Genomic DNA, 15,686 nt, shown 5'->3' with positions numbered 1-15,686 from the left:
ACGTTCCGAAATCCGTCTCCCCCGGACCCTCCCTCCAGGTCTCTTAAAAACACTGCTGCACGGGGTCTTCACAAGTTCATGCACGGTGCTCTCGAGCGAAGGTCACGTTCCCACGGTTCGAGCATGGTGCTCGGATGCCTCCAGCCATCCAGATCTCAACACCATAGTCGTCAGGTCATTTAGCTCGGCAGAGTCGCAGTCCGTGGCGAGCACTTCAAGTCGTAAATCGGAGCCCCGAGCTCGTTGAGCAGACGCTCCCTGCCGTCGCTGTCCGAGTCCCCCGCAATGGCTTGTGCCCCCCGCACGGTTGTACGAGGCGCTGATGGAGATGTTCTGGCCAACACCACCACGCGTTTCCGAAGGCGCGCTTCGAGGAAAACACCGCCGAAGCCAGCTGATATACGTGCCGAGCCCCGGTGTTCGCCCGCAGCTCGTTTCTGTTTATACGAGTCGGAGGCGCTGCATTGCCCCGCCCGACAGGGGTTATCTAAATTCTCGTTCTGAGCGGTTGTCTGTCCCTTGAATGTCAACTAAAATATAAAAATATCAGCTACCTCTGTTTGTTCTCTGACCTATTCTGCTCCCTTCTGATCTCATAATGTTATGCTTATCACTTTCCATTCCATTGTATGCCATGTAGTTCTTAATTGCTTCTTGAGTTTCTTTGTTATTCTCCAAGTTCCAGCCACATGTGTTAGTACTAGCAAGATGTAGTGATTATATGCTTTAGAAACAGCTGTTAATTGCCTGTCATGATTTGGAAAATTGTGTGTGCCATCCTTAATATTTGATGAATTTCCTTTACATGTAAAGGGTGGAGAGGAAAGCTTGTAAATGAGTAATCACTGAAAGGGGATGGTGTCAGGAAAACAAGTATTGAACATGCGGGGCAGCCCAGCATGGTTTCCTTCCAGTAGAACGATCTATCCCACAGACTTCAGTGTTCCTCTTACATTGAAACAAATGCCCAACAATTTCTAATTTAATTAAAGGTTCCCTGCTTAGAGTTCTCCTCATAACACAACCTGGAAGTGATAACCGTAGTACAGTAAAACCTTGTTACAAGAGACACTCAAGAGACTCAAGAACCAAAAATGGTAAAAACACTGAGGAGTCAAGATTACATCACTTCATTATACATCAGCATCAAACAGTGTTAAAGAAATCTACTGGGTGACTTTAAGAAGTCATTCGTAGTAGTTTGTTCTTCAGTGACTACAGATTGTGTCAGCTTCCTTCCCAATGTCGGGAGCTAAAGCACTCCACTCTGCAAGCCTTCCTGTGGCTCACAATGCCTTTTAAGTGCTCTCCGATACGACTGCCATAAAAATCGGCCGGCACCGCAGACGTTGCAATGGAAAGCCAACTCCATGGTACTCTGTCAGTGAGTGATGTCAGTATGCTAATGACAGTGATTATAGAAGCATAACGTCAAAGTTTGGCACACTTTGTAGTCGCAACTGTGGAAGGAACGCCATCCAGCTGCGAAACAGAATCGAGCCAAGGGAGTGAAAATTGCAGCTCATTCCAGTTGGTACTATGATGTAGGCCACGTTGCATGAGCCTGCTACGTCTTTTGTAACTAGTGAAGAATTTACTCTGTGGAGCTAAAAAAAATCTCGTCCTTAGTAAATTAGTGTCTCTTGTAACCATGTCTCTGGTATGTGATTTTGTTAACATGGTGAGCATAGGAAAACTAACTAAACAATTTTCACCTGTCTCTTATAACCAAGTGTCCCTCGTAACACTGCCTCTTGTAGTGAGATTCTACTGAACTTGGCAAGAACTACTTGTACTTTGGCAGCTAGTTAAAAGAATCTAGGCATTACGTATTTTAGATTGGTAGTAGAGGTTTACTTTTTTGCAGACACAACATATAGTGCAGCATTCATGTGTAAACTAGATACCGTAAAATCCCGAGCAATGGACAAGATTTCAGTCCTTGCTCGGTCGCGGACCAAAATTCAAGATGGTGGCGGAATAGTTGCTGAGAATAAAGAATGCACACCCGTGCTTCTAATTAAATGCGTTATTGAATGTGCATGCATTTACTGCTTTTACTGAACCAGAGAGAATCCTCGTATGAAATTTCACATGTTATGACAAGGGCGAAATGTTCCGACGATTTGTGAGTGAAACAATTTGAGAATGAAAGTACTCGGAAGGCAACCCTGAGGCACCACACTGTAAAAGTACTAAGGAATTGTCCTCATATCTAAAGACTTTCTGAACTTGCGTTCCTGGTTATCGTTGCTGCAGGATTCTGTAACGGAGAACAGGTTGAAAAAAAATGGCAGCAAAGGGAGGGGGCTTGCCCAGTCATTGGCACATATTTCAAATCTCCTGAAAAGGAGAGGGGAGTGCTTGCTCAGGATTTTACGGTGGATCTTAATCAAACAATTCTAAAAGAAAGTTTCGCACTTTCTACTGTGCCACTTTTGCTTGACGTTTTTATCATTACATTTTTGGTCTGCAGGGTTGATTTGAGTTGAGTTTATTTACCACGTACAGTTTTACAGTAAGTGGTTGGGACAGGGAAAAAAAAAAGCTGCATGAAAACAGCTTGACAGTGCCCCACGTCCCAGATTCACTGTGGCAAAACATGACGGCAAAAGCAAAGTAAATTTAAGCACAATTCAAACTAACAAGGCACTTGCTATACATTGAAAATAAGTTCTACAAAAAGGAAATGTTATTATGGAAATATTTAACAAAGCATATTTATAATAGAAGAATTATTTAGAGTATTTGGAAACAATAACACAGTGCCTCGAAACCGTAGTTAGTGCCTGGCCTCGGAACATACCAATGTTGAGAGTGTCGGTTTAGGCGTATAGAAGGATTTGCTTGCAGATTAGCACAACTGCGTGTATAACCACGACTTTTAATGGTATCAGACCTGAAGGAGATTAATAAGGAGTATTTTTAGAGCATGTCTAATTTGATTATATTATATTTAACGAAGATTTGTGAAGTGTGGGCGTTAAAAGGAAGGTTTGCAACCGAACAAAGAGCCTTTTTTTGTAGGATAATGAGATTGCTTATGGATTGCTTTGTTCTATTACCGCAAATTAAGTTGCAGTAACGTAGATGTGATGTAAAGAGAGCATTGAATACCAAAAGTTTTTGAGCAACTGTTAACACACGCTGACATTTCCTCGGCACACCTAGGACCTTGCAGAGCTTATTGTACAAAAGATCCGTATGGTGATCCAATTTCATATGTTCATGAATAACCACGCCTAAAGATCTTGCGGTAGAAGAGAACTGAATTTTGCTGTTGTTTAACATAAGATTATAGGAACTAGTGACCTCATTAAGTGGGGACTTTGAACAAAAAAGAACAGCTTTTGTTTTAGAACAGTTCATGAGTAAAGAATTATTAAGAGTCCAGGTGTATATCTTTTGTAATGTTGAGTCAGCTACAGTAAAACCTCATTAATTCAAAGTCACTGGGACTGTCAAAAACTTTCGAATTAAGCGGGTTTTCGGATTAACGAAACATACAAAAAGCGGGATGCAAGGAACTTTGAATTACTGAAAGTAATCAGCCCAGACAACACTCGACGTCCCGAGGTCGTCCTCAAATGGTACAATCGTCCTCGCACATTTCTCGATGTCCTTGGTGCGTATTGAGTACGACACGAGCTGGTTTGACCCGGAAACGTCTTTGCGAGTGCTTTCTGAGGACAACAAGTTGTCCTGAAAAAGTTCTTCCAGATACCTTTTGGGGATGACAAAAGCAATATCGAGAGCGCGCTAACAAGTTGTCCTGAAAAGGTTCCCCGCAGGGGCGTCTGCGTAAGCAGGCGTTTGGTGTGTAGCGACACCACGGACCCGAGCTAACGGGGGGGTTTCGACCCTTTCCCACGCCCCGCCGTGCGTGGCTTTGCCGTGTCCGGGGAAAAGGGGATCCTGGGGGTTGAGCCGACGCCGGGTGATTGGACCTTTAAGGCCCCCCGGCAGAGAGAGAGAGAGAAACTTTATTTGCGTATAACGCGGAGCAAAGCAAATGGTCGGGCCCCTATTCCAGGGCTCCGCTGGCCCTTGCCATCTTCTCTGCCCGTTGGATCAGACAAAGCTGATCATCAAAGGCCGAGCTGGACAGCAGTGCCTCCCATTTTTCCTCTGTGTTATTCATGTTGTGGTGTTCTTCGTTGTGAAGTGTACACTCCCATGTAATGTGAAACAGAGTTGGTGGGGCCCCGCACCACGGACATATATCTCTGTATGCTGTGGGGTAGAATACATGTAGCCTGTGTAAGTTCGTGTATGTGTTTGTCTGGAGTCTGCGTAACGCCGCAGATTCCATTGCTGTGAGGTTCTTATGCGGTGCTGGATAGAGTTTTCTATTCTCCCTGTAATACTGAAGAATTGTAGCAAAATTAGGGTCTAGGGGCGTTGGGTCCTCTATTGCAGTGTGCAAGGAAGCTCGGTGATTTGTGAAGCCTCGAGCCGCCTCATCCGCAAACTGGTTCCCGGTGACGCCCGCATGCCCTGGCGCCCAGATAATCGTTTGGGTGTATTCAATTGGAAAATCTCTAGGAGCTTTGGTTAGAATTTGGAAGGCCTTCGTACATATTCTACCCCTTTCGTAGTTCCTACATGCAGCCTTCGAATCCGTGATTATTGTCAGTGGGGCTTTTCGCTCCCTGCCCTCCTTGATTGCCAGTGCTAGCGCTATCTCCTCCGCTTCTGTAATGGAGGCTTGGGCTATGGAGGCACAACTTGTAATGTTTCCTTTTCGGTCTGTGACCACAGCCACCATATTTTTTGCATTAGTCTGATATGGTGCTGCGTCTGTAAATCTTGCCGTATTCAAATATTTTGTCTTTTTATCTATGTAAGCTGCTCTTGCTTTACGCCTTCCAGCATGTAGAATTGGATCCATGTTCTTCGGTAGGGGACATATCTTGTACCAGGCTCTGACTAAGCACGACAATTCCTTAGCTCTTCCATGTGCCTGTACTTGTCCACCGAGACCGATCCTCTGAAGAAGTTCTCTGCCGGTTGGCGTCTGTAGCAGGCGGTTAATCTGTGTGGTCACTTGCGCTTCAGCCAACTCATCAAAGGTATTGTGGAGTCCAAGCGCTAACAGCTTCGCAGTTGAAGTGCTTTGTGGTAGTCGCAGAGCCGCTTTATACGTAGACGGCACCCCTGGGCTGACCCACCCAGGGCAAATCGGCAGTCGCCTTTTCCTATCTCTCTCCCACATCTTCGTCTTTCTCTCTCACTGTTCACCTTTCCTGTCCTCTCCTCTCTTCAATTAACTTCCGTTTTTCCTGGCGGCAAGGGTTAACCTTGTGCAAATAGCCAACCTTGGTCTAGACGCATTAGGTTATAGCAATGATGTACGGCTGACGCGTGCAAGTAATCCTAAACTCGTACCGTCCCCTCGTTGGGCTCCGTGGTGGGTGGCCGCCATCGTTGCCGAAAGAAATATACATGTCATGCATAAAGCGTTTCCCTTGCTAGCTGATCGCACCGCCACAAAGCGGGCGCGCACCGAAGCCTCCGTCAACTTCCTTTTCAAGCAGAATGAGTCTTTCCCCCGCCTCATGTTATACATAGCAACAGACCTGAGAAGCCAGTAAGAGCGATTTCTCCATTCCTCGTGGCGAATTCACTGACACAAACGATCGGACCGGGATATAAAGCGAGCAAAATGGCAAGCGGCGACCTCCTTCTGGAGCTGTGTGACAAGGCACAATATGAAAAACTTGCTAACATTAGAGCTTTTGCTGACACATCAGTAACAGTAACGCCCCACCGATCTTTGAACACTGTCCGAGGCGCAGTCTCTGAAACTGACTTGCTGGAACTTTCAGAAGCAGAGCTTTTGGATGGTTGGAAGGACCAGAATGTCATCACTGTAGAAAGAATAAAGATCAGACGAGAGAACACCGAAATACCAACAAAGCATTTAATCATAACTTTTGCCTCAAGCACCCTGCCAGAAACCCTCGAAACGGGCTACACAAAAACCCGAGTAAGACCCTATATTCCAAACCCGCGCCGATGCTTCAAATGTCAGAAGTATGGCCACGGCTCTCAAAGCTGTCGAGGCCACCTTACCTGTGCAAAGTGTGGAGAGAAAGACCACTCTTCGGAAAACTGCTCTGACAAAGCCCACTGCATAAACTGTGATGGCGATCATCCTGCATATTCTCGATCCTGTGAAACCTGGAAGAAAGGAAAAGAAATAATCACCTTGAAAATAAGAGAAAACATATCGTATAAAGATGCCAGAAGAAGGTGCTCCATTTTTCATAAAGGAAGCTTTGCTGATGCGGCGCGTAAGGGGGCAGCGTCGAACCAGCCTGCGTCACTCCCACGACCCGCCTGTAGCGAGCCGCTGGCTGTGGCGCCCGCCCCCGTGGTGGCAGTAGCTAAGGCTGCTCCACCGACTCAGTTACAGAGTCCCGCGACTCCAGGTTCGTCGGGCCTCAAGACCACGCCTCGCGAGGCTAGGTCTGAAGCACGGACTGTCAGCCTGCGTGCGCGGGCGTCCAGCGCCTCGCGGGAGGCAATGGACACAACACCGGCACCTCTGGCGCCTAAAGACCGGCGCAGCTCTATCGAGCGCGCCCCGAAAGGGAAGCAGAAAATCCAGTGTCCAGAAAAGGACTCTTGATAACCCAATGTTCTCCAGTAGACGCAGAACACCCTCCTCTATTCTGTCATCATGGTCACACAGATAATGCAATGGAACGTGAGAGGACTTATTCACAATCTCGATGACATAACTGAACTACTCTGCAACCATAAGCCTAAGGTGTTCTGTGTCCAGGAGACACATCTAAATCCGAAACAATTGAACTTTCTACGACAATTCGCTATTTTCCGCAAAGACCGTGACAATGCTAATGCCTCGTCCGGTGGGGTGGCGATTATTGTAGACAGGTCTGTTGCCTGCCAACAGATCACACTTCAAACCGAGCTTGAAGCAGTCTCAATACGAGGGATTCTCTTCAATCGATTAATTACTATCTGTTCAATATATCTCCCACCAAACTGTCAAGTGAGCAAGACAAAATTTTACAATTTAATTAACCAGCTTCGGGAACCGTACATTCTAGCCGGTGACTTTAACGCCCACAACAGCCTGTGGGGAGACTCCCGCTGCGACGGAAGAGGCAGATTGATAGAAAACTTCCTAGTTAGTTCCGGTGCCTGTCTCTTTAATAAAAAGGAACCGACCTACTACAGCACGCAGCATAACTCTTACTCCTCAATAGACTTGGCAATTGGTTCTGCAACACTTTTTCCACATCTAGAATGGGATGTGATCAGAAATCCGTATGGAAGTGACCACTCCCCTGCATTGTTAAAGTTAAGGGAGGAACAAAGCTCTCTGCCACAGTTTCCTCGATGGAAGCTAGCGTCGGCTGACTGGAAGGGTTTTAAGGAATCATCTCGCTTGTCTCAAGATTTCTTGAAGAATTTAAACATAGATGACGCAGTCACCTATTTTACTGCTTTTATCATTGACTCTGCACAAATGTTCATCCCCGAAACAAATGGTTATTCATCCAAAAGACGTGTTCCCTGGTGGAATGAAGACTGCAGAAAGGCGCGAAAGAAGCAAAATAAGGCTTGGGGCATACTACGCCGTTATCCGAACGCTGAAAATCTCGTTGAATTTAAACAGGCTAAATCACAAGGAAGACGTACCCGACGGCAAGCCAGGAGACAAAGCTGGGAGAAATTTATCTCTGGCATAAATTCGTATACGCAGGAAGGAAAGGTATGGAATGGGCTGAGAAGGCTGAAGGGACAGGAAACTTATCCGTTGCCCTTGGTAGATGAGCAAGGAAACAGTTTGGAAGAGCAGGCAGATGCCCTTGGTGCTCATTTTGAGAGCATTTCTAGTTCCATGCACTACACCGAATCATTCCGAAAATACAAAGAAACCGAGGAATGCAAGGCACTCAACCGCAACTGCCAGCAAAATGAGCCATATAACCGTCCTTTTAACATGGCCGAGCTGAGAGCTGCATTAAATACATGCAAAAGCTCAGCACCGGGAGCTGACAGAGTCGTATACGACATGATTAAAAACCTCCATGCAGACACTCAGATGACACTGCTTGCGCTACTTAACAATATTTGGGCCACCGGATATCTTCCTGTCGCATGGAAAGAGGCTATCATTGTCCCCATTTTAAAACATGGCAAAGACCCATCTGTATTAACAAGCTACCGCCCGATAGCGCTCACCAGTTGCTTATGCAAGCTATTTGAAAAAATGATAAATCGCCGTCTGTTACATTATCTTGAATGGAACAATCTGCTCGATCCACACCAGTGTGGCTTCAGAGAGAGTCGTTCAACAACCGACCACCTTGTTCGCATTGAGGCTAACATACGCGATGCATTTGTTCATAAGCAGTACTTCTTGGCAGTGTTCCTTGACCTCGAAAAGGCATGTGACACCACGTGGCGCTTCGGAATTCTGCAGGACCTGTCGGCAATTGGTATCCGTGGTAATATGTTAAACGTTATCGAAAGCTACTTAAGCAACCGTACGTTCAGAGTAAGAATTGGCAACGTGTTATCTAAGCCATATGTGCAGGAGACTGGGGTACCACAAGGTGGAGTACTAAGTTGTACGCTCTTTATTGTAAAAATGAACTCCCTGCGCAATTTTATCCCACATAACATGTTTTATTCCATATATGTGGATGATGTGCAAATAGCGTTTAAGTCATGTAATATCGCTATCTGTGAACGACATATCCAACTGGGCCTCAATAAAGTCTCAAAATGGGCTAATCAAAACGGGTTTAAGCTTAACCCCCAGAAAAGCTCTTGCGTCCTTTTTACAAAAAAGAGGGGACTAGTTCCAGAGCCTCACATTCAGCTTTACGGGCAGTTACTACCTGTGAGCACAGAACACAAATTTTTAGGTCTAATACTAGACTCAAAACTCACCTTCCTTCCCCACATTAAGTACCTTAAAGCTAAATGTCTAAAAACTATGAATATAATCAAAATACTTTCACACACGACATGGGGCAGTGACAGAAAGTGTCTACTGAATCTACACAAAAGCCTTGTAAGATCACGTTTGGACTACGGTAGCATTGTGTATGCTTCTGCGGCACCAAGCGCCCTGAAGGTATTGGATCCGGTCCATCATCTGGGCATCCGCCTTGCCACCGGTGCTTTTAGGACTAGTCCTGTCCAAAGTCTCTATGTTGAATCCAACGAATGGTCACTCAATTTCTAGAGGCAATACCTTAGCGTTGCATACTTTTGGAAGGTGAATGCAAATATATATCATCCTTATCGCTCTGTCATTAATGACACTGCATGCGCGGCCCTTTTTCATAACCGCACTACAGCTAGAGAGCCCTTCTCATTGCGCGTGAGGAGGTTCTGTGAAGACATGGATGTCCCACTTTTTACGCATGCGCTAATGGCACCAGCGAACCCTCTACCGCCCTGGTCATGGCAAGAGATAGACTGCGACATGACATTTGTCGAAGTTTCGAAACATGCCCCAGAGGCGCATATCCACATGCATTTCCTTGAACTTAAAGAGAAATATGCTTGCCCAGCATTTTACACTGACGCGTCCAAGTCGCATGCCGGTGTAGCATATGCAGCGATTGGCCCGTCATATTCACAATCGGGAGTTATGCACCCGGAAACGAGCATCTTTACAGCAGAGGCCTTCGCTCTTTTAACTGCCGCAAAGCACATAAAAAGCCTTGAGTTAAAAAAGGCAGTAATATTTACTGACTCTCTAAGCGTAGTTAAAGCCTTAGTAAAAGTCCAAAAGCACAAAAATGCAGTAGTTCACAATCTGTACTCTGTTTTATGCGGCATGTACGTGTTAAACCAGCGCGTCACTCTGTGTTGGGTGCCGGGCCACAGGGGGATTGAAGGAAACGTCCTTGCCGACGAACTTGCTACATCAACAGGGATGAAAGGTGGCAACACTTCCTTAGCGGTGCCTGTTACAGATTTGAAACCACTCCTTCGCAGTAAACTTAGAAGCTGTTGGCAGAACGTGTGGGACAGAGAAACATCAAACAAACTTCACCTAATTAAACCCTATTTAGGTAACTGGCCATCAACGACGAAGTCCCGTAGACGTGAGGACTTGATCTGCCGCTTAAGAATAGGTCATACCTATACTACCCATAACTACTTGCTGACTGGTGAGGACCCTCCCACCTGCAATAAATGTGGTCAAGGGCTTACAGTTCTTCACGCTCTCCTAGAGTGTCGGCACGCTGAACCTGAAAGAAAAAAGTATTTTCAGCAGGCTTACCGAGAAAACATTCCCTTGCACCCAGCAATGTTCCTCGGAAGAGATCCAATATTTGACACAGACACAGTCCTGAATTTTGTTGACAGAACTACCACACTGCATATTATTAATCCTAAAAATACGTAGCACGGCCTACCTTGAGAGGCCGCTGCTGCGATGACTGTACACCTTATAGCACGTACTCGTCGCCCTTGTCTCCAAGGACCCTGACGAGGTATGAAGTGCTACCTTCATACGAATCTCCTTTGATAAGTTCATTTATGTATACCATACTAGCACACTCATTGTATGTCTCAGAAATCATAACATTCTTTTAACAGCTATTCATGTCTTACGCACTTTACAGCAAACGTTTTTAGGCCCATATACAGCCAACGTTACACACTGCCATTGTCATTGACCGCATCATCTCCTACACATCAAATACCTTTTGGCGCTCTTTGGCCATCATTGGCCCTTGCGCCACAAAACAACACATATCATCATCATCATCCTGAAAAGGTTCTTCCAGGGACCTTTTGGGGATGACAAATGCAACGCATGCACTGAGCGCTTACATATGATTCCTCGCGTCCTTTTCACGCTAAGTAGATGCATATCCTACGTGAAAATTTTCTCAGCACGGTTGTTTCACACAGTCATTGCATTTTTTCGCCTCGCTGCTTCTCTTTTGGTTGAAAAGCTTCAAATTACGCGTTTCGCTTTCTGAAACACAAGTAATTAATCATCTTGGGTATCGAAGCTGATATTGCGAAATGGTCATTTAAAATAACATGTTCTTAAAAGTGGCAGCCATATATTAGTGAATATCCGCCGCTGTAGCGTGTAATAACAAACTAGCCGCTGGCAACCATTGACCATGCGTTGCCGTTCTGGATAGTCAAGTAGCCAAACCAGCCAAGCCATTCCAAGTCAACTGACTGTCAAGATGGGATCTTGCACGGAGGAGTGGGATCTTGCAATGAAGGTTAGTGCAAACCGCATATTTGTTGTTTGTGTGTACAGTACAGTGTAGTGTACAGTTAACAAAAGTGAGATATCTGAAAGTGCAAATCGTAGACGTCGACGGGAGGTCAATCGCCGTGTTGATGGGTGCTTCACGTTACTCAACGCTCTGACTGATGCTCCAATGAATGGATCGGCATCAGTCGAACAAATTGCGGTGAATTGTGCTTCGGAAAGTCCCAATGTGAATAACGGGGAATCGATCTGCGTCTAACACATGGCCCGACCTCGGGCAAGTTAACTCGATGCCCGTGTCGAGTGCACTGGTGGGCTGTCAGAGCGGAGCCTCTAGCACTAATGAGTGCACTGTGCACGATACACGTGATGACAAGGACATTGTGCCAGACTTCCAAGGAAGCTTACAAACGTGGGCCATTGAGTCGCAGTCGTCGCATGCTGCGGTGACATCACATGAGACTGTAATGAAATGTAGCATTGTTCTACACGGGACAGCATCTGGTTCCTTTTGCATGTATTAATCTTTTCATTAAAATCGTAACTGCCTTTATTTGACGTCTTTCTCTTTTTCTGCAGGAGTAGCCCGGTACAGTAAAACATCTTTGCAAATTTGTGTTGAATGCCTTAATATTGCTTTTTTTTCAGACACTGCCTCTGACTACTCGGACTCGGATGCCTGAGAAAGCGGTCCTCATAACCAGTCGGGACTAATTACTGTTTAAATAAATGAATTTCAGTCAACAAGCTTTGTTTTTTGTTTTTTTTGTCATAGTCAAGCACTTATTGTCACCTCTCCGTTTCTTGACGCAGTATACATACATAAGACCTTACAGAGGTGTTTTTCCTTTAATGTATGTAAATACCTTAAAAAAATAAATCATATGTAGTAATACAAAATATCACAGCCTACGGTACCGAACCGGCTGCACAATGGTTGTTCTGAAAACATACTAAAAAAGTCCTGAAGTGTTGTTTTGAGGACGTCCTGAGGTTGTTATGAGTATGGACAACAGGACTGGATTAGTGCCATTCTAGTACCTTAACAGGACGTTCTGAGGGCATCATAATGTCCTCAAGGTGGCATACTGAGGATGTCCTGAGGTTGTTATTGTGTTGTCTGGGAGGTGGTCGTTGGGCCTTCTAGTTTGCTGCTCCAAGGGTCGTTTTCCAGCAATACCCGGTCCCATTTTTGCCGCAAACCCGGGAAAACGGCGGGCCTCGCTGCTGTCAGCGCAAAAAGAAAAAAGAAAAAAAAAGAAGTTGTGTGGTCAGCTGAAATGCGTGCCTGCGGAAAAAAAAAAAAGGCGTGCTTCACTTCAGCACAGTGGTGACACGCGGGCAGCATATCACCTGCACCTCGCAGCATCGGCGCGTCATGATGCGACCATTCGCCCATTATTTCTGGTAAAATAAAGAATATGATAATGTCCAGTGTGACGGAATCCGCAATGTGGTCTGGCTGGAACACATGATCATTGAAGTTTTCGAACTGAGTTTTCGAAGTACGCGTTACAGGCAAGTACTCCGCCAGCAATGCAAGTGCGCAAATTGTCATCGCAACCGCCAATTGGAGGTTTGCATACATCATGAATTCCGTCAGGTCGTCTTTTATTATCTTTTCTTTTCCGAAAAAGAATGGGTAAATCTTGGCGCGCTGACGTTGTGAGAAGCATGCGACATGCTGCCTGCGTGTCACCGCTGTGTTGCAGTGAAGCACGTCTTATTTTCCGCAGGTGCACGTTGTAACTGACCACGAGACCACGTTTTCTTTTTTTCTTTATTACTTTTTTGCGTCTAGCACCAGCGAGGCTGGGTTGCTTCAACTGTCACTCATTAATATCGCTACACTGCATTGCCCTGTGGCTCCTAATGGCTGTCGCTTCTGGGGAGTTGCGGCTAAATCGGGATCGGGAATTGGCACATGGCGTCCAAAGTTTTCGAATTTACCGGGCTGGCGCTGACCGCCGCTTCAAAATATCCACTCAGATTTACATTGCAAAATACGGGACCGCAGAAACCCTTCGAATTAAGCATGATTTTGAAATAACCGAGTTCGAAATAATGAGGTTTTACTGTACATTCACGAGATGATTTATGTGTGTACCTGAAAAGAATAGGCTTGTGTCATCTGCATAGATGATGTATTGGGCTGAAAGGTCAACGTGTACAATATCGTTTATAAATGTGATAAACAAAAGCGGCCCCAATATGCTGCCTTTGGGAACACCACATTTAACAGTTTGCACAGAAGATATTATCCTGCCTATAAATACACACTGGTGTCTGTTTGTTAAATAACTCTGGATTAGATTGTAGGCTACACCACGAATTCCATAACACTGCAGCTTTCCTAATAATGTATCGTGGTTAATCTTGTCGAAGGCCTTATACATATCTAAAAATATTCCCAGTGTTATTTTTTTGGCTTCTGTATTTTTTAGAATCAATTCCTTTTGAAAGAGAAGGGTGCTTTCGGTTGAAAAATCTGATCTAAAATCATATTGTGATTGAGTTATAACAGAATGTTTGTTAAAGAAGTCTGATAGTCTAATATGGATAATTTTTTCAAGTCCTTTGGAGAAAAGCAGGAGAGTGGAAGTGGGCCTGTAATTAGTTAAAATGTTTTTTTGTCCATTTTTGTTTTATCTCCACCTTAGCATTCTTCATATTCTGTGGGAAAATACCATTTTTGAAGTAAAGGTTGTAAATGTGTGTCAGACATGGGCTAAGAAGATCAACAACATGTTTAATCGGTTCCATTTTTAGACCAATTAAATCCTCACTCATAGTCATTTTGAAACTTTTAAATACTTTTATTACCTCTTCTCCATATGTTGGACAAAAATATATTTATTCCTTCAGCGGCACTGGCAAGTACTCAAAAGCACTTGTTTGATTTGTGCTTTCAGTTATAGATACGAAGTATTCATTAAACTTATCCACTCACTCCTTACCTTTAATAAATTCATTGTCAACTACAAGTTCTAAGTTATTTATAGCTCTACCTGGAGATATGACGGAGTGTAACTTATTCCACATTTGTTTGGTATCTGTTACGCCCTCAAACATGGAATAGTAATAATTTTGTTTTGCTTGCTGTTGTAATTAAATAACTGAATTTCTATGTTTTTTAAACATCTTCAAATCATCTAAATTTCGGGTACCTAGAAATACATGAAATAATCTATCTTTCTCTTTCATCATTTTTAGAATCTCCGTAGTCATCCAAGGTTTGCGAGCACGCTTTGGTTTTTTGAAAGCCCTAAGAGAAAAATGTTTGTTGTAAATTGAACTGAACGTTCGCATAAAATTGTCATAAGCTAAATCAGCAGAGGACAAAGAAAATAATTCCACCCAATTCGTTTGCTCAATTTCTTCACGAAAGTGCGAAAGAGATTTTGAATTAACAGGTCGATAATATATACCAGAAGCGAGCTGCCTAGGCTGATAATGGGATTTGGGGGCAATAAAGAATATAGGAAGGTGGTCACTGATAGCGGTAGATATAGTGCCTGCAAATATGGATTCAGAGGACAAGTTTGTTACGAACAGGCCTATTAGTGTTGCACTTGATTGAGTAATACGAGTGGGAGTGGCAATAACATTTGATAGAAAGTGGGAATCAAGAAGTGTGGAAAGATGCTTTTGCTTGTCACTGTTTGCTAACATATCGACATTCAAGTCACCTCCCAATACGAGCTTATAATTATGGCCATTAACAAAAGAACACATGTTATCTAAGAACTGCATACCATTGTTAATATTGCCATCGGGTGGTCTGTACACTGCCACAAACACAAAGTTTTCCACTTTAACAGATACAACTTCAATATCATTCGGGCATTGAGACCATTCATTTGGAAATTCACATCTCATTTCATGTTTAAGGTAAATACATACACCGCCACCGGCTCTTATTTTTCTATTTATGTACACTGGATCATAGCCTTCGATACTGATAACGTCCGAGTCATCCAGGTACCACGTTTCTGCAAGCATAACTATGAAAATTCATGTTTAAACTGATCAAGGAGAACACAGAGGTCGGCTTCTTTGCAACATGCTGACTGCACATGAATGTGAAGCACAGATAGGGGTAACATGCCTTGATCATTAAGAAGCGAATTCACTTGAGAAGGAGTAGAACCCGTCATATTATACTCGGGGACAACTTTCTGTGGCATTGAAGGGAAAGCTACGAGGGCGGAGCGTCTGCACATGTACTGCTACGCGAAGTAGCCCGGTTTGGCGTGCGTCTCGTAACGCCGTGGAAAGTGATGGCTAGCGTTGCATTTTGATGCAAACGCTGCTTAGCGTCTAAGGTACGGGTAAAAGGCGCGACTTTTTCACGCACGCAAAAACGCAAAGTGACAACGTATAAAGTAAAAGAAATACATATATCTCGCTTGTGAGCGCTGCATTCCGTCTCAAAAAGCTACAT

Source organism: Rhipicephalus sanguineus, chromosome 5 (assembly GCF_013339695.2).
Source record: "Rhipicephalus sanguineus isolate Rsan-2018 chromosome 5, BIME_Rsan_1.4, whole genome shotgun sequence".
NCBI lineage: Eukaryota > Metazoa > Arthropoda > Arachnida > Ixodida > Ixodidae > Rhipicephalus > Rhipicephalus sanguineus.
This window is presented reverse-complemented; position numbering follows the sequence as displayed.